The sequence below is a fragment of the Protopterus annectens genome, chromosome 4.part1, assembly GCF_019279795.1.
Source record: "Protopterus annectens isolate FY-2018-M chromosome 4.part1, PAN1.0, whole genome shotgun sequence".
NCBI lineage: Eukaryota > Metazoa > Chordata > Ceratodontiformes > Protopteridae > Protopterus > Protopterus annectens.
Window position 1 is genome coordinate 485052308 of NC_056734.1, and position 20440 is coordinate 485072747.

The following is a 20440-nucleotide window of genomic DNA, read 5'->3' on the forward strand; positions in this document are numbered from 1 at the left end:
TATAAGGAAACATAAGATGCTCCTATATCACTCATCTGATGTATTTAAATATATGGGTATAGTAAAGAAAAATTGGGGTATTTTAACCTCAGACAAAGACATCAGTAATGTTACTGACCATGAACCTAGGTTTCTGTTTGAAAATGAGCTGTCCCTTAAAAGGAAGCTATCTTTTCCAAGGAATGAATTTAAAGTTTTAGAGTATGAAGGTTTAACTATGTGTGGACGGTGTAATTATTGTAGTTACTTGAACACTAGTACTAAATGTATGCACCCAGATGAAAAAAGGGGATACACTTTTAAGATTCCTGCTACATGTAATACTAAACATGTGGTATATCTTGCACATTGCTTGAAATGTTTTCAGTTCTATTTTGGGAAAACTGATAGGGCACTTAAAGATCGAATTAGAGAACATTTATATCATATTAATAGAAGGGATAAAGTTAGTGCACTTTCTAAGCATGTCAGTGACAATGATGATGGACATATTTTTAAGTTTATTGTGATAGGAAGGGTTAATGAGAATATCAGAGGTGGTGATGTCCGCAATAAAACTGAGGCCTTAGAAGCCAAATGGATTGTTAGACTGTAAGCAGACTGTGGGCATGGTTTAAATGACCATATATCTCTGAAGCCTATTTTAAAGAAGAGACCACTTTTTAGATGAAAAAGTTTTTCATATGTGTTTACATTTTAAGTATTAGTTTTTAATATATGCATTTTTAATATATATAATTTTTAATACTTTTAATAAAGTCCTGTGCATTTTCAATATATTATTATGTATGCTTTTATATTTGTACCACTTTTTTAAGGAAATGTGTTTATGTGGCTTTAAGTAAAAATATCATGTGACCAGTCACTGGCTGTTTTGCAGCACTTCTAGAGTATAAAATGATGCTTAAATGAAACATTGTTACACCTGATGAATTGGGGTACACACCTATGAAAGCGCTAGTGTTGTCTTGTGTTTGGATGTCATCTATTTTGGAATAAACTACTTTGAAACTGGAATCTGCAGCCTGCTCCTGGTCCTTCTTTGGCTTGTTTACATATGGATTATATTTGTTTTTTGGGCCTGGAGACTTGCATTTGGTGGTAGCTATTTTTCTGAAACCTAAAAAACAGTTGCACAGTTTAAACAGATATGCAGCAAATATTGTTTTAGTTAATTAGAAGTGCAGGAAATGGCTGAAAATAAGTACTTATCTATTTAAGTCTCACATCAGTTTTTTTTAAAACAGCAGAGCAAGAACAGAAGGCCTAACTCACTGCAGCTTTCAGCTTTTTTGTTTTGGGGTCTTTCTCCCACCCCATCCCTATCATTTTTGTCTTTGTCTCTAGTTGCTCAGGAAGTACATTGAAAGCTGTAAAAGTTCCTGAAATAGTCTATTCTTGGTTTTGTCCATTATAAAATTTGTAGTTTTCTGCGAAGTCATACAGAGTTGCAATTGCTAAATAATAATAGATCCAGGTAAGTAATAGCAAGTTTTATAATCTGTCCTGTATTGTGGCCTTTTTTTCTCAATATTTTTATTTACCACTGATTCTTTATCTGAGAAATTGACACCTTTTTTTTCTCAATATTTTTATTTACCACTGATTCTTTATCTGAGAAATTGACATCTTTTTTTAATTTTATTTTTAAAAAGTTGGACATGTGGGCTATACAGACTAATTACCCTCAATTGCTGGGGCTGTCTGCAAAGGAAAATGACTATTTTTTAATAACATGATTTATATAAAGCAACATGGAATATGTTATGGATCAAAAGCTAAAATTCATTACATAATTATTATTGGTTTATATCAATCATATATCTGAAGTGCACACAAGTGACTTTAACCGCTTGGTGAGGGAGGTTGGAGTTGTCTATGAATGAAGGCAGCTGACCATTTAAAAAGTCATTGATTTGGCTTTGCAAGACTAGTGTGCATTTGTGTGAAGTAGAATGTTTTATTATTGTGCCCATTGTTATCTCAGGTATACACGATAACATGAATATAGTTGATGGATATGGAGGCCATCTGTGGACACAAGTGACTTATTCCTGATGCTTTTTAATCACTGTTAAACAGTAGTCCATGATCTGGCATGGCTGGAGAAGTGTCAAACTATGTATTTGCTGAAATATGTGTAAAATTAGTATTGCTATGGCTTGTGTGTCTGTGGGGGGGGGTGCAGTATTTTTAAGTGTAACAGGCTGACCATGATTTATTTCACTTTCCAACACAAGCATCACGATAAATGGCTATCTTTTTGGTCTGGCAAGAGCGGGATGTGTGTGAAAGTAATGAATTATTGGCATAGTGGTGCAGTGAGTAGTGTTGCCATCTCACACTGTAAAGCTCATGCTGAGTTTTTGCCTGTACTGTCTGATGTATGTAGTCTGCATCTCTTCTGTGTACCTGGGTTTATGCATGTACTCTGGTTTTCTCCAACACCTCAGATAATTTGCCTATAGGTGTGTCTGTGTCTGTGTGTAATTTGTTTTCTAGGCCATACTTTTTGTCCAGGCCATCATTGGTCAAAAGGTTAGAGAATAGTTGTAAAATGTCCCTCAGAGCATTTATAACTTTGCAGCACTGGGGACTACTTCCTTCATAATCTCATCATTTATTATACCACACTGTTGACTAGAGCGAACATGTAGAAAGGATGCAGGAAAAGGAAAATTGAAGAGTATGACAATCTCTTTCCTTAATCATGATTTTTGTTCAAGGAATTATTGAGTCAAAAGGGTAGGAAAAAAGTGAAAATGTGCCTCATAACATCTAGAAAACCCATGGCTTAGTTCAATTATTTCTTTCACTGTTGTTACAGTGCACTCTTCTGCAGTCAGCTGATTTGAAGGATGCAGGAAAAAGTAAAGTTGAAGAGCAAGACTAAATTTCTTTCTTTAGTCGTGATTTTTCAGGGTATCACAATCAAAGATTGTGGGGGAAAAACTCTAAAATATACCTCAGAATATCTACAAACCCCATGGCTTCTTGTGGTCTAGCGATCCCCACAAACATGGCTTAATTTAGTTATTTCCTCCACATTTATTACAATACAGACTGGCCTAGTTATGGTGTGTTGACCGTACAAGAAAGATGAAGAAAAAGACAAAATGTATGAAAAACGTAGAAAAATTAAACTGATGTGTGGAGGCCATGATAGGTGAACTAGGGTGTTACTGAGGGATGCGGGGAGAGAGGCAAGCAGCAGGGGGAGAACCATGGAGCTCTTCACCTGTGGTGCCAGTTCACCTAAGCCACTACTGCAGAACAGTGAAGTTAAAAGTGATGTTGAGCTCACCATTTCAATGGCAAGGAATAATCTGATGCACCACCCTGAGGACTTGCATTTTGGTATTTTATTCATTTAATAGCATAACAATTTGAGGGGAAGTACATGAAGTTACCTGCACTTAAAATAGTATTTTATGAAATACACACATACATGCATACAAATATTTCAAGCATGGGCATTAATGCCCTTCTAACCTGCCAATACGCTAAAACAGTTGTTCCCATAGCAAGTGTCCAGGCTGTTCTTAAAAAAGTCTAAACTAGTGCTTGCTTTAATGTAATTTGGTAGTCTATTGCATGCATCAGCTGCTCTGTCAGAGAACCAATCAGTACACTTCTAATTTCTATAGATCTTCTACATAGGTTGTCTGATTCTCTAGTACTTTTTGATAACCCCAAACATACCCAGAGGTAGCTGTCTCTAAATGCCCTATATACCTGAATAAGATCTCCTCTTAGATATCTGTAAGGTAAGACACTGTACAAGTTCAGATATTTTAGTCTTTCATAATAACTTAAATCTTCACATCCATGGATGCCCTTGGTATATTTCTGCTGTACTATTTCCAGATTACTCATGCTTGTTTTCCTATAGGGTTTCCATATTGTTATTTCATACTCAAGTTTGTGTCTAATGTAACTAACAAACAATGACTTCATCATTTCTGATTTCCTAGACTTTATAAATCTTTTTATACAACCTATAGTTCTATAACTATCATTAACCAATTGGTTGATATGATTAGAAAAACTCAGAGCTGGTTTTACCCATATACCCAGGTCCTTAAGCAAATCTACAGTTTCAATCACTGTGTGCTGTATTAAATATTAACCTTTCAATTTATGTCTCCCAAGTCTCATAAGCTTAGTCTTAGATGTATTTATCAGCATATTCGGCTGAAGTGCCTTCTGTGTGGAGTCGGGTCTATATCAGTTCAACGAAACAGCACATCATCGAATACAACAACCTCGAACTTCTAACCATGAAATCTAAAAACATCAAAAGCTCAGAACAGCGAATTTTTTCCCTGGGAAAAAATTCACTGTTCCGAGAAACACACACACAACACAAGCACACCAAAAAATAGCAATCCATACACATACACTTAAAATTCTACATCTAACCGTACACTAAACTGTACATACAGCACTACCTATCCACTATCCTTAACCCAAACCCTAACCCTATGGTCCCTCAAAGGGGTTGGGAGGGTGGCCTAATGGTTAAGGTGTTTGCCTTAAAAACACAAGGTGCAGGGTTTGAGTCTCACAAGGGATAATTGGCTAAGTTTAAAATGGCTCGCAAGGGCAGTTAGCTTAGTACTAATCTATGAACCTATGAACTGCACCCTAACCCTAACTCACATACCCTACCCTAACCCTAAAGTCTATCACAATTGCACACTCACCTCACCCGCACCCTAACCCTAACTTGCATACCCCACCCTAACTGTAATGTCCACACAATCGCACACTTACCTGAACCCAACCTGTAACTTTCCACCACAGTGCTGAAAAAAGCGAAGCCACAGAAATGGACAACCAAATTCTTTCCCTAGGAAAAAATGTGGTTATCTGCAGCTTTGCTATTTTCAGCTTTCGCTATTTTCAGTTCAGTATTAGACCATTAGAAGTATTAACACTTCGATGATCTAACATAGACCCGTGGAGTCTACATGTCCTCCCCGCGGTCAAGTGACGTTTAAAGACATGCAGGTAGGTGCGTGCGTGAATGGGTGCACCTTCTTTGAAGGTTGGGTGTCTGGCTGGCAACTTGGTACCGTAAAAATTCACTGCCAATCATTAGCGGACTGGAGTTCTGCTGTGGTGACCCCTGACCGGGAAAATTCCCCTCCATTTTTTTTTTTTTTTTTGAATTTGAAGTCTGTTGTATCTCCAAAGAAACAAAGTTGTTTGATGTGTTGGAAAAGAAAAAACATTCTATTGTCTTTTTTGCTATAAGAGCTTTGAACATGTTCCCCGGGATTCATGAACCTTGCGCCAGGTACACGCATAGCGTAGGTGTTACAATGCCAAATATGGCCGCAGAGCGATTCAGGTACGATCCAATTCCACGTGCACTACCGGCGTGCGCCGGATCTGCGCCGCCCCTGGCGTAGGTATGCTAAACACGACATGTGCGGTGTTGCGCCATGCAAATGAAGGCATATAGCGATCCACGAAGTGGTGCAGGCGTAGCATAAAGCCACGGCAATGTAAACCAAAAAAAAAAAACGGTTTACATTTTCCCAAACATAACATAGGAGTAACGGAAGGCTGTCAGCCTCAGGTATCACACTGTTACCATATGCCAATGGCGAAATACACAGAGAATGTCAAAAGAAAGCATGCACAACATGTAAATAATAACATAAATGGTATGTCCACAGAAACTCACAGCAGAACCCCAGGGCATGTTTGCGGAAGGTGCAAAACAATGAAATAATATGACAATGTTATAAAACAGCAGCGTAATACACATCAGCTTCACAGCCATAATACACCATGGTATGCATGGAAAGCCACAACCACAGTGCAAGGGTTGCCAAGGACTCGCGGCAGTGTTCGGCGTGGTAACTATGAATTAGTAGTCAATGCCATGCAAATGAGGCAGATAATACTGAATCGCAAAACCCCCGCCGGTGTAAGGCTGTACCAAACGGCGCAGCAGTAATACACCGAGGAGTGGCTCAGAGGGAATACATGTCACCTGCAGAGGGGTGTGCCACTGTAGGAGGAAGCACATTGGAGCTCAGCAAACCTGGGCTGTACATTGCACATCACAGCTGCAGGACCGGCATGTGGGGAAATAGTTGAGCTGAGAGCACACAATGCGCACAGAGGTGCATGTGCATGAGGATGACTATGTTCCCTTAACCCAGTCATGTGACGCTCGCCCCGCAAATAACATCGGAAACAGGAAGGTGATGTTGAGAATATGAGGAAATGCGGAAGAAGTGTAATTGGAGTAATAATGAGCAATCAACACTAATCAACCCACAAAGGCCAATCGGCGGCAGCTGACAACTCTGCATGCAGAAACCTGCAAAACGGGATAGGGGAGGCATATGAATGCAAAGAAAGTAGGGGAGGTAGCAGATTGCAAAGAGTGAAGACCTGACACAGCAGAGGCAAGCAGACAGGCAGCACAACGGTGGTGGCACACAAAACGCACGATATGCCATGTCCCAGAAACTACACATGACAGGGCTCTGCAGGATGCATGCCAGGAAATAGTAGGTGCAACGTGCAGAAATAGTAAGGGAAGGTCGAAAGGTAATCCATTGCAGGCAAGAGTAATGCAACACCAAAGGCAACAGCGTTGCAGTGCCAACGGTAAAACACGGAAGATAATCCCCAGATACGGCCATACAGACATGCCCTATGACATCACCGGGTGCACAGCACAATAGTATAAAGTGTGAATGCACACAACACACAGCCGTGTATTCCCAAACGCCGCACCATAGGTGTAAACACACAGGGAACTTTTAAAATGTACATGTTGGGTGCTGCCGTGGCCGTGATCCATCAGCATGTGTTTAAAGACAGACGGTGTTGTGGAGGAGGGTGCCAACAACTACCGTAGGCCTCAGAGGAGAAGGAGAGTGTTCAGACCAAGGGTAACCTACCAGGGGATACAAGACCTGGAGATAGTAGAGCGTTACAGGGTGGATAGGGACACACAGCAAATAGTGGAGCTGTGCCGGCCACGCCTGAGAACAAGAAACAACAGAGGGGAGCCCATCCCAGTGGACACAAAGGTATGTGTAAGCTTGCGAATACTGGCCACAGGTACCTTTCAAAGGCCAACTGGGGATATAATGGGCATCTCACAGGCATCAGCATCCAGGGTACTACACCAGTTTCTGGATGCCATGTTACCACATGCCAATGAGCATATATACTTCCCCAGATCTCAGGAGGAGTTGGCTAGCAATATGCGCCACTTCCACTGTGTGGCACAATACCCGGAGGTACTGGGTGCGATAGACTGTACACACATACAAATCAAGTCACCACCCGGGGAGCAGGGTAGATGCTACATAAACCGCAAGGGATTCCCCTCCATCAATTGCCAGGTCGTGTGCAATGCGCAGGGCATTATCATGGATGTGTGTGCTGGCAGCCCTGAAAGCTACCACGACTCCCATATCTGGCATGCCTCACAGCTGTACCAGGTATTCGCCAGGGGGGACATCCCACAAGGCCACCTTGTGGGGGATGCTGGCTATGCACTGGAGCCGTGGATGATGACTCCCATCAGAAATGCACACACACACACAGGCAAGAATGCCATAATGAGGCACACGCACAAACCAGAATAATCATAGAGCATGTGTTTGGGATGCTGAAATCACGGTTCTGGTGCTTGGATACATCCGGTGGAGCCCTGCAGTACTCTCCAGGCACATGTGCCCACATATTCATAGTATGTGCCATGCTACATAATATGATCCTGCGGAAGCAGCTGCTGCAGGGACATAATGGTGAAGGGCCACAAAGCCCACCACAACTGCCAAGGCCAGTCCAGGCACAGAGGGTTCAGGACCATGAACACACTGTGCCAGCCCCAGTAGGCAGACGGAGGCATACCCAATATGCCTATGCCCTGGCAAAGAGGGAACGTATAGCACATACTCTGACAGCGTAGGCCCCATGGACTGACACCTCCCTACCTGCACACACAGTGAAATGGACGGCACACAAACATGACCACTCGTAAAGTGTACCGTATGGGTGGCCCCATGTGTGACTCCAACATAGGCAGCCCCCAAACACTGTACACCCAACAGCCAGTGGAGCATAGAACGCCAACACCTGAACAGTACGCGGGTCCTACAGCAGACAGCGTTGCTGTATGCTGCCACGTTCGCCGCAAGGTGTATACATATAAACATATATATATGTGCATATACATATATGTAGATAGATATAATTACATATATAGAAATATATGTACACATATACATATAAGTACTACAGTTAAGACAGGGAATCAGAGGGATGTAAGGTGACTGAGATGTAACACGCGATATCTGTACATAGTATACATAGTGAAACGACAACCTGAGTATCCGGGAGGTTTAACAGAAGAGGATACCGCCAACCATGGAACGGGCAACATACCGAAATGCATAACCGCGAGTCGGAATGATCACCAGACCACAGTACTGTAAAAGTACATGCGCGGGTAATAGTATGATGATATGAGGGGGGAAGTAGACACCGCCGCCGGTGTTGCGGCCCACGCAGGTACTGTGTGCAACCGTCCTCGTGAGTGCCGTAGTATGTGTATGTGTGCGGTGAGGGTGCCGTGTGTGTTGCTGTGCGAGTGTAATGTGTGTGTCTCCGTAATATGTGTATGTTGGTGCCATGTTAGAGGCAGAGTGGAATAATATGTGTAGGCATACGGTACACTAGCCACAGGCATATGTACACCAGTAGTCCCAAAGTAGTAGTGAGAGCCCCACCCTGGCTAGGCGTGTGGCGACGTGGAACGATACAAAGTGACAATGTCCCAGATTGTAGCACAGGAATATACCCCACAGGAAATGGAAAGGACGTATGTACTACTCATGCCCATATGTATGACACCGATATGCTAATTGCAAAACGATACGTCGGCAAAGTCACACAGCAATAGGTATGTACCGCGGAAATACGTATGTGCTACCCCAGTACTGACCGTGGCCACGTATCGGCCCATAAACACCGCTGTGTGTTCTACAAGTGTCAAACAAGCAATCCCCACCTGAATAGGTGACAACCACTGGCAAACAGGCCATCCCAAGAACAGGACCACAATGGCTGTAAATATCTGGGACAGAATGACAAGGGATAGTCGTCACGTACAATCAACCGCTGATATACCACAGATGTGACGGAGGAATACATGCATGAAGCACACACGCAGGTGATACCAACACCACATGACAACCCAACACAACCTACACTCCCATACCAACAGACAATTAACTGTCAACTCTCCAGGCAGGGATGGAGCACACAGACAACCATACCGTGTATGTAGAGATGCAAGGCCCACAACCCGTATCCGTCACCTACAACCTCCGATATCCCCCATCATACATATTAAAGGGATACAAACCATAATAGCAGCACAAACATACAGGCAGTCAATGACATCTGCATAACCGTAACATCTCGCGTGGGAAACACAATCAAAGGCGGATGCATACTTGCATGCGTTGTTTAAAGGAATACAACAGCCATGTTACACATCCGAATGCAAAACGCCATCAACAGACATCGTCAGGACAGGGACACCCACATGTCGAACCAAATACTATACCCAATACACATAATCCACGGCTAACACCACTGTGAAATGTACCTGTCGCCACACATAGCGGCTGCAGTTACACATAACATAACACAATACAGACCATCTCCACGAAGGTAGGGCAAATAGCCAATGCCCAGGTGAGGAATCCAACCATACCCCAGTTACTACGCGTAATGTCCGAATGGAGTAGATGCACAGGTGATATGTACACAATTACTCACTGAGGAACAGCAATTGGTGGGATGAACCCACATGTTGCAGGTATCGACGGATATAAGGATGACTCCCAGGATATTCAAACCGTATGCTCATACCGAACCAGCAGTGTACAACCGAAAGAGAAATAAAAAGGAAAACCGATACACAGAACGAAACACCGACAAGGTATGTAGAACACACGATATGTACGGGTGTGTAACGCATGATGTGTATAATGAAGCTGTACTGTATGGGAATGGTGTTTGTAAGTAATGACACTTGTCCATAATGCAGAGAGTGGTGAAAGGTGGTTATGTAGTGCTATCCTGCTGAGCATACCAATGACTGTGGACACCGTGTGCACAGCAGTGGGACATCATGTACACAGCCGAGACACCACAAGGGCTGCCACAGGGGGGCATTAGAGAGAACAATGCCAGACCACATGCCGATGCTGGCAGTGGATGTCCAACAAGGAAGTGCCATAGCAGGGGATAGGACATGTATGTATACTGTCACAGTACACATGTGTATGGGCATATACCGTTGATGTCATACGTAATGTGCGGCCGACATGCACGTATGCCTTGCAGTAGGGGATGCTATGTCAACTATGTGTAATGTAAAGCTGTCAGGGTGGATATGACAGACATTATACACAGTATCACAGGCATATCATGCATAACGGAGGTATCGCCTATTGGTATGTACAATAACAGGATACATATGGCCTGTAGGTATGGGACAGAGTAGTAGCATCATAGCCATCCAAAATGGAAGGTACACCAAGTAACCATGCCCAAAGGATCTGTAGCAGGTGCACCATGGGCAACAATGAAGTCTGGCAGGTCCATGTGTAAACACATGTGCAGTGTACACAGTAGTGTCACCTCCCCATGGTAGTGTCCTGTGAACAGCAGAGGCGGGTGTCAACTGCATGTCTACACAGTACCACTGCTGTGGTGGTACCATGACTACGTGTCACCTAAACAGCAAGGGAGGTATCACATGAACAGTGCCACTGTGTGTCTCTGTGGGATGCGCACAGGACCTATGTTCCACAGCATGGTGTGTGTTGTGTCTGCGGAAGTAACACAGAAGCCCAGCCCATGCAGTGTGGCATGTGTGCACATATCCATGAGCAGTCTGTTCACACTGCCCACATTGTTCTGAGGAATGCCCATTGTTGTAGATGATGTGTTATTCACGTGAAGGTAGGTGTGTGTTGTGAATGTTACCCATCCAGATGTGACCATCAGGTGCAGTTATGGTTGTCGACAGCATCACACCCATCCACGGCTGTCCAGCACCCTGTCCCCAGAATGGGTATCAGCTGCCCTCGTGCACTGTGTGACTAATGTGCAGATGGCGGAACACCTACTACTGGCTGGCTAACAGTGTCATCTAGGAAGGCTATGTGATGGCTGGAATCGCCCGTTCTAATGTATAATGATGGTATCCCAATGAATTACATGGAATCACATATAGTAAGCCATGGCTGGCATGTAAACCATATTACAACAATGACTGTGTGACAGACACAAACAATGTGGAGCCATGTTGAACATGCACCGATGAGAACACCAAATGAGGTATGTTGCATGTCGATGTACAACTGTCAGCTATGGGCACAGCATGGATGCAGGCGCACATCCCCACAGGCAGTACCGCTCCATGTTGGTAGGGGGCATTGCAGTACATGTGACAGTTGCTGTACCGCCACATGTACTGCACATCCATCATATAGGGGTAGCAGTGGTGCGTGACTGTCGGACATGCCTGTAGCCATCGACCATGTCCCACAGGATATGTGCGTGTGTACAACACCTGTTGTACCGTCATCAAGCTGTGAAATGTATGGCTGCCAGTGTACCTGTGTGACATGTTTGTGCAATGGGTGCAAAGGTGCCAGTAGCATTGCATGCCCACATGTCCCACACAGGTGCATAGCCTGAACATACAATACAAATAGGGTGTTGGATGTAGCAACCCACAAGAGGTGATGGGTATGGGTGGCAGCCCACCACCACCCTGTCGGGTAAGGTGTGCATGTCCATGACACATTAGCACCTGAGATGTTAGCAGTACAGCTGTACAGGGTGGCATGCATATTTGATCACTAATACCCTTGCGTGTTCCACCACTGGCCTGTTGACAGACAGACACCAACACAATGTGCAGCATTGACATGTGCACAGCACATCACCGCTATTTCTGATAGAACAGGGTTACTGTGTGGACATCTGCACAGAACATCTGCACCAGCCACAGTCAAACACGGTATGTGTTGAACCCCACTGTCATTGTAGCCCATGCCACAGACAGATGTTCATGCTTCTGTGTATGTATGGCTGGGAATGTCCCTGGCCTAGCAGTATAGCTGTGTCAGTGTTGCGAACAACATACTGAATGGGCTGGGTGTGTGAGGTGTGCGTCATACGTGTATGGTCCGATGGATGATACCATCAGTGCCCCCGCTATGTGAACATCCCTGTCCCCATAAATGGATACCTATGCTGTGCCCAACACCACGGTCCCTGTGGGAGGGATGGTGCTGTGTGGTGCACCCGCTGACATGGCGGTGGCAGCAAGCATGGGATGTAGACATATGTGGTACCCATGTCAGGCCAGGGTACCAGCCATGTGCACGGGATATCATTGTGCGGGCACATACAGCACTGTGTTGAACAATATCACAGCACATAGCACCTGTCAGGGTTAATGTGTATGCATGGATGTGCGATATCAGCATGCACCATACACACCCCCACCAAGCAGCATGCTGCCTACCTTGCAGAAGGCCATTGTCCACACCATGATGATAGACATGCGTAATGTCCAAATACACATAGCAATGACATATGGAATGGACAGCCACCCTCCCAATACCAGTATCCCCCAGGTGGGACACATCCCTGTGCCATGTATGTGACATACCCTGCCATACCATGCAGCCCTGTCCAGCAAGGCTGCACATGCCATCCTGATCATACATGGTGCGATGGCCAAATGGCACTGCACTATCAACTGTCCAGAACGGTAATGTGGCACTGATGCACCTTGTGGTGTCACAGGTGCTGTGTGTTGTCATGTACAACGTGCGTGCACACATGCTATGTATGACCATCCCTGCTAATGTCATATGATTACACAATGTCCCATGTGTATCACATGTGCAATACAGGTGAGCCGTGGCAGGTTGCCCAACACCTGTACAGTGCTGTGTAGATGTACATGGCACAACACATGCATGTACAGGTGTCACGTGTATGTGTGCAGTGCCAGCTGGCGTCCATAATGGCTGCATCTGTGATGCCTAGCGACATATACACAGCATCCAGGTGAACAGTAGAACTGTCGCACATCGGGACCGCGTGCCAACTGGTATGAACACAGGTGCGAGCAGGTACACATGTCCACGGCAGGTTACCATCTACATGGTGTGTGTACAGTGTGATGAGCTGACACACAGATATGATATGATACCCGCTGCCTAGCGATTGTGACAGCAACACGTCAGCTGTGTCAGTGTCATGATGCATCGCAGAGATTACTGTGCAGATGTCGTACATGTCATAGCAATGTATGTCAGCGGTATGACAGTACATCAGTGTAAATGTGACCTGTCACCATCATTATGTCTTACAGATAATGCCTGCGTTCACGGCTGCCAGCCTTCAGCCACCAGGAGGATGACATAATCATACCATTGCTCCATGACAACTATGACCTGCTATTCAGCCATGTTCCACAGCAAAGCGCAGCGGGATGACCTGTGGCAGGATATGCGCAGGAGGGTGAGCGGCGTGGGTGGCAACCGCACCTACCAGCAGATATGCCGACTGCACCGGACCTAATGCGGCCGCAGCGAAACAGCGTGCGCCACAATCGCCAGAGAACAAGGTGGAACAGGTGGGGGCCGCAACCCAGCCCCACTCACACACACGGAGGCTCCTGGCCAGTCTGGGGACACCCAGGGAACATCATGCAGAAATACTAGCTGCCATCGTGGAGGTGGGTGTCTCCCAACCAGCGAGCCTGGAGCTGCCTGGTAAGTCAGTCTTGCATATGTGTATGATATCTGCCGTGGGTGTGGGTGTCACAGTACACCACGTAATGTACCAACACATGCCGGGTATATGGACACACAAACGCATACTACAGTATGCTACGTTGTGTTTGCAGGCGTGTGCATACCACATGCTATCACACAGGTACATGATGTGACATGCACAGTGCTTACTGTGGCTACAGTCATGGATAATGTTTATACTGTTGTGTAAGCTATACAGGTACCTCTGGTGTGTCGCACAGCCATGGGTCCGTCGCGGGTGAGACTGTTGTTAGTAACAGGCATGTTACAGTGTATAGATATCGCCATGTGGCCAGGTATAACATGCACACCTGGGTTCTGCTCCAGTCACTGTATACAGGTTGCACCACCAGACACCGCCACCCATGTACAGTAGATACAACCGTTAGTATACACGGCATGAAACCATAGTACCTGTCGGTGTGATATGTGCAGTCAGCTATGCATACAATGGTGGGTGTTCTACAATGGATGCATATGTAGTATGCATTGGAACACGATTTGTGGTACGTACACAGTACCACATAGTGAGCTGTGATCTGGCCAGCACACAGGTGTTACCAATGTGACATATGCCCCTGCATTGTGTGCACACATTGTGACATGGCACATGACATGTCCACGCCCGTGGTGTTCTGTCTGCAATATTGTCACACCATGACGCGACCTCGCCCGACATAGCAAACATCCACACTGTTGTCTGCATAGCCCTCTGGATAGTGACACCTCCGACTTGTATGGGTGTATGTCACATGGGCCACCACAGGGATGGGTACACGATGCCCATCACACACAATTGTCCATGACCCAGTCAAACATGGCCATGGGTGATAGCTACAGGCATGTTGCCACACAGTCGTCTGGGTGGATAGACACCGTTGCACATTGTCCACACATAGTGCGATCATAGCTGTAGTGGACCACCTGTACATTTTGATGTGGTACCAGACAACGGAATGCCTGTCTGCAGCCACGGTGCCACAATGTCTACCATATCGTGCTGTGGAACAGCATGACTGTGTTACCAGACATGGCAATACAATCGTCCATGTTATGCATCGCACAGAAACATACCTGTGTCCTGCTGCCATGCAGTGGCACAGTGCCTGTACTCCCCACTGTATAGCTATGTACATGGCTCACACCAACCACACCTGCACAGACATCTTTGTTACACATGCATTCTATCTGTAGCCTGTACATAACACTGCACTGTGACGCCCAGTATGATGCGGTGCATGTGGTGGGACACCATTGTCACATGTCCACATGTTATCGCACATGTCGGCGGAGTACATGTCAAAGTGACGCCAGCCATGTGTACTGTTATCCTGCCTGTGGCTACACGGTGTATCACGGTGATGCATGCAAACTAGCATGAATGTGTGTACTGCATGCCTACTGAAATGACACCTGCTTGATGTAGTGTGCACCCCAGGGCAGTATGCATACTACCACTATTAATGTCTGGCCTGCATTCTCTGAGCTGTGGTGTGGGAATGCTGCATGCCATCTGCAATATCACATGCATGATGTGTCTGCGTGTGTGTGTCTGCGTGTGTGTGTCTGCGTGTGTGTGTGTCTGCGTGTGTGTGTGTCTGTGTGCGTGTGTGTGTGTGTGTGTGTGTGTGTGTGTGTGTGTGTGTGTGTGTGTGTGTGTGTGTGTGTGTGTGTGTGTGTGTCTACGTGTGTGTGTGTGTCTGCATGTGTGTCTGTGTGTGTGTAATGTATCTTACAGTATGTCTTTGTATTCACAGGTGGTGTAGGTGCGTTCCCCTCCTGCAGTCCATCTGATGCTAGTGTACCCACAGATACTAGCGGTGATGACCATATGCATGAGGTACAGGCAGGGTTGTCAGGGGCAGAAGCTGTGCCATTGTTTACCATCCCACCTATGTCCCCCTCATCCCCGCACACAGTTCTGATGCCAACACATACCACATCACCGTTGCCCATAGAGGAAGGACAGTCAGCGTCTGTTGGCATTGAGCAGGAATGTGTGGTGGCTACAGAAGGTGTGCGTACACACCATGTTGCCAGTGTAATGACTGGTGATGTGCCACACAGGCATGTGGCTGGTGCTGCTCATAGGAGGACCTCTGGCAGACATGCACCTGCTGTACAGGGTGCAGCAGCTGGTATCACCAGACGCATGTTCCAGACTGTAATGGCGGCACAGGCACGTGCTGAACGGCAGAACCAAGAAGGGCAGAGGCTGCAGAGGGCCGCAATCCGTTCCCTAAATGAGAACATCCAGTCATTGGCGAATGCTCAACAGCAGATTGCTAATGTACTGGATAGGCGATTAGGTGAGATGGTTGGAATCCTCGACCGAGGCATGTCAATCCACGAGTGTGAGCTGTCTGTGCTGGAACACCTGGTAGGGGTGAGGCATAGGACACATGGCTGTAGGCCAGCAACACCACCTAGTGTAGGTCGACATGTGTGTGCCACCTCTCACGCCCACTCACACAGTGCCGGTAGCAGCAGCAGTGCAGCTGGTGCTACACCGACCACACCAGGACACAGCAGGCCACGTGGACATGGCCCTGGCCGGTCCCAGTGTGGACACGGTTCCAGCGGACATGTCATCGGAGAGTGGCCACTCCATACCTCCACCCGGTAGTGCCCATGCGACCCCAGGCAGGCACGGGTCACGTGGCCGCAGACGGACACAGTGAGCCGTACAACCTGCACTGTACAGTCTGGGGCTGCCAAGTATACCCCGTGTAGGCATCACGTATGGCTGAACTGTGTACACACATACCCACACACGGCAGACACAACTGTAGGGCTCCACCACATCCACATGCATTCTGCACAGTCATGCCCAGTAAATGCATCGGCCCTTACACACACACATGATGTCATCCATTGGTACAGCCTATGCCCCTGGCACACATATCACCCTGTGCATATGATGAAGCCTCTGCCGCATCACTGTCATCCACACCATCGGTGCACGGTTATGCATATATAGTCTGATGCACAAGGTGGACAAGATAGTGAGAGGTGTATGTGATACCTGTGTGCATAGCGTGTGATGTGTATGTTGCAGTGGTTGTGTATGACAAGTGACAGGTGCGTATGTGACGTGGGTTGTGTACTGTCATCATGCAGCAGACATACCATGTAGTGCAGGTGCAGCACGCATTGAGCTGTGTACATGGTATGTGTGACGGTTACATGTGTAGCACCATGTTGGTTCTGTTAACCTGTATGCCTCATATGGTGTACTCGCATGTGCCTACTGGGAGCACTGTTATCAGTCCCCCACGTGTAGCTGTGGGTTACCCACAGGCACATCTGGCAATATCAGCATACCACATGTATCCGCAACCTGCCTGGACACCTACATAGGTACATAGGTGCATAGGTACATACTAGGCTATGTGCCCTATGGCATGTGTAAGCCTAGCCAGAGTGTGTGTGGCTTTCACCACCCCTTAGGATGAGGATACTATATCTATTGGTCTGCTGTCGCTCTGTCCAGCAGTGACACAGAGATGATTCCTGGGGCATACCTACGATCTCCCATCCACACGTCAGGATTACTCTTGGACAGAGTCAGTGAGGGGCTCTGCTTCACAAGGGCTGGGAATCTGTTCCATGGTGTAGGGAGTCTCTGGGCGATGAACCTGTCCCTCCAGCACATCCTATTTATATCCATGTTGAGGTTTGTGTCTGTTGCTCTCGTGCCCGTGGTTGTTTGGATCCTAGGAGGTGGAGCATGTCCATGAAACATGGCCGTGTATGTCAGGCACAGATCACCTCGGAGCAGATGGTATGAGAAGGTATAGAGCCGGAGTTCCCTCAGTCGGGCAGCGTGTGACATATGTTTCAGCACCTTTATCCCTGTGTTGGGGAACGTTTGGGGTCCTTCCGACTGCTGCAGGTGTCGGGTTAGGTACATTCCGAATGGGGCGTTGTACCCAATCACTGGTCTGATACGTGAAGAGTACAGGGGTACAATGACCTCCCCTGATCTGGATGTGAATCCCTTCATGACCAGGTGGGCAATGTGGAATGTCTTCCCAACCACATTGGCAATGTGAGTGTTAAGAGAGGTTACCGACAAGTTGGGTCCCCAGGTCCCTGATCACATCTACCGTGTTTAATGGATTACCACCTATGTGGTAATTCGGGGTTAACTTGTCTTTCCCAAAGGGTAGGTCTATACCTTCCCTGGCATGTAGCTTCAGGCTATGGCTCTGGCACCATTTATCCATTTCTATGAGACCTCAAATGGATGTCTGTGTCTGATGGGGTGTTGATTATGGTGGCCGGTTTGCAGTCATCTGCATACCTTGTCTGCCACAATCCCCCTATGTTTGCATGCACGTCAGAAAGTTGAATGCCGAACAGGAGGGGGCCCAGGACTGAGCCCTGTGGGCCACCACTCGGGACCGGCTTGGAGTCTGACATGGCACCAGGAACACTAACCCTGTGGGTTCTGACCTTGATCCGGTTGGCAACCCATCGTGTGACATATGGCTCTACATCTACGCTGGTGAGCCTTTCTATGATGCCCACGTGGAGTTTGGTTCGAACGCTGTCGCCAGGTCACGGTAGTCTGTGCGAACCGACGTACCCCCCCATCAGTGGCCTTAGTGACTCTTCCGAACAGGTCGACTAGGTTCAGGAGGCAGGATCTGCCCTTGACTAAGCCGATGTGGGTATGTTCCAGTATTTGTCATTCCCCAATGTCTTCATTTATGGGCTCCATTATGGTCCTCTCCATAGCTTTGCAGACAAGGCTCGTCAAGCTTATAGGGCGGTGATGTCCAGAGTCCGTAGGAGCACTGCCTTGGTGGAGTGGGACAACAGTTGCCGTATGCCATCCATCGGGTACATAGCCTGTAGTAAGGCTAAGATTAAACAGCAGCCTTATATGCGGGTTGAGGCCCTCATTGAGGTTGTGTAGCACACACCCGGGGACACCGTCTAGTCCCATTGATGCTGTGTTCTCTGCTTTACAGATAGCAGCTCTCACCTGGGCATTCGAGATGTTTGGGAGGCTAGACTCTGGTGGGATAGATACCTCCCCTCTTGGGGGGGGTAGATGTATGCACGGAACCTGTCTGCCAGTTTGTTGGCAATGTCTGTGGGTTCAGTGATCATTGTACCATTCTGGACTAATTCCGAGCATAACTGTGAGCTTCCACCCATGTTCCTACCATAGCTAAGGAAGGCCTTATGGTTGTCTTATGTGTCCTTTGCAAGTCCTGTCCCACAGGCGGCCTTGGATGATTGTATGAGTGATCGTATGTTACCGCCAGTATTAATCAGTGATGCCTTCCCTGGTAGTGATATTGCTCTGTCATGTCGTAGGTTTCACCTCTTGTATGGTTTGTTTATGGCTGGGGTCCACCAGACCATGTGCCTGCCTTTGGTGGACAAGGTCCTGATGTTATTAGGGATTGCTTGATCCAGACATTCCTGGGGGTGCTCGTAGAAGGCATTTGTAAGGGTTTCAGCAGCATGGCCTGTGTTTACCACTGGCATGGAGGCCTTGTAGGGTACCACACCAGTCATATGACGTGTGGGGTTTGCTGTGGAGAGGTCTTCACTGTGGTCTCCCTTGCCGGTGTTGGGGGCGGGATGCGGATCTCCAGTGAGATCACTATATGGTCTGACCTCACCGTTGAGAGATGTACATCCTGTGTGGAGCATGTCGTCCCCATGTGTGATGATCAGGACTAGTATAGTTCCTCCCCTTGTGGGTATGGTGCATAGCTGTTCCACAGCATTCGGGTGTATGAACACCTGGAACCTTTGGTGTAGGGTGTTGTGTCCTGGGTAATGTTCCCGGTCTATGTATGGGTGGTTGATGTCACCCAATATGATGGTGTTGTGAGAGCATTCATACTCCCCAGTGTCTTCAGGAAGGCTGTGCGGGTATCCTGGGTTTGGGAGGGTGGTCTGTAGCATGCAACAAACTGTAGGGCAGTCCTACCCATGGTTAATTGCACCTGGATGGTCCCCGCTGCTACGTGCATTTCTGCCAACCTGGAGGTGTGGGTATCCTTCATGGAAATGGAGACTCCCCCTCCTTCTGTGGTTTGGTCCGGGTTAGGGTCCTGAATGCGTGATATGAGGTATGACCTGATAGTGCTGGGATGCTCTCAGGAGCCCTGAACCAGGTTTCAGTCACAGCACTGACATTGATGTCCTCCATACTGAGGAGGGCTTTTGAGGGTGTGCAGCTTGGGCGTAGACTACTGGCACTGAGCAGTATTACCCTTAGTTTTTTCCAGGTTTGTAGTCTAGGGCGGTAGGTTTATCATTTCAGCCTTGCCTGCAGTGGGCACTGTGGGGGTGGCAGGAGCCTTTGCCAAACTCTTAAAGCCCAGGGGCGACAGGTGCAAGCTGTCCCTTGCGAAGGAGCGTGGCATGTCAAGCATGTCATCCCAGACAAGAGGACATTGGATCCCCTCAGACTGACACCGGTAATCAGGCCAATTATCAAGGGTGATCATTCGGACCCAGTATTGTGGCATCATTCTTGATGAGGGTGGGATACTGCTCAGGGTCAGGGTCAT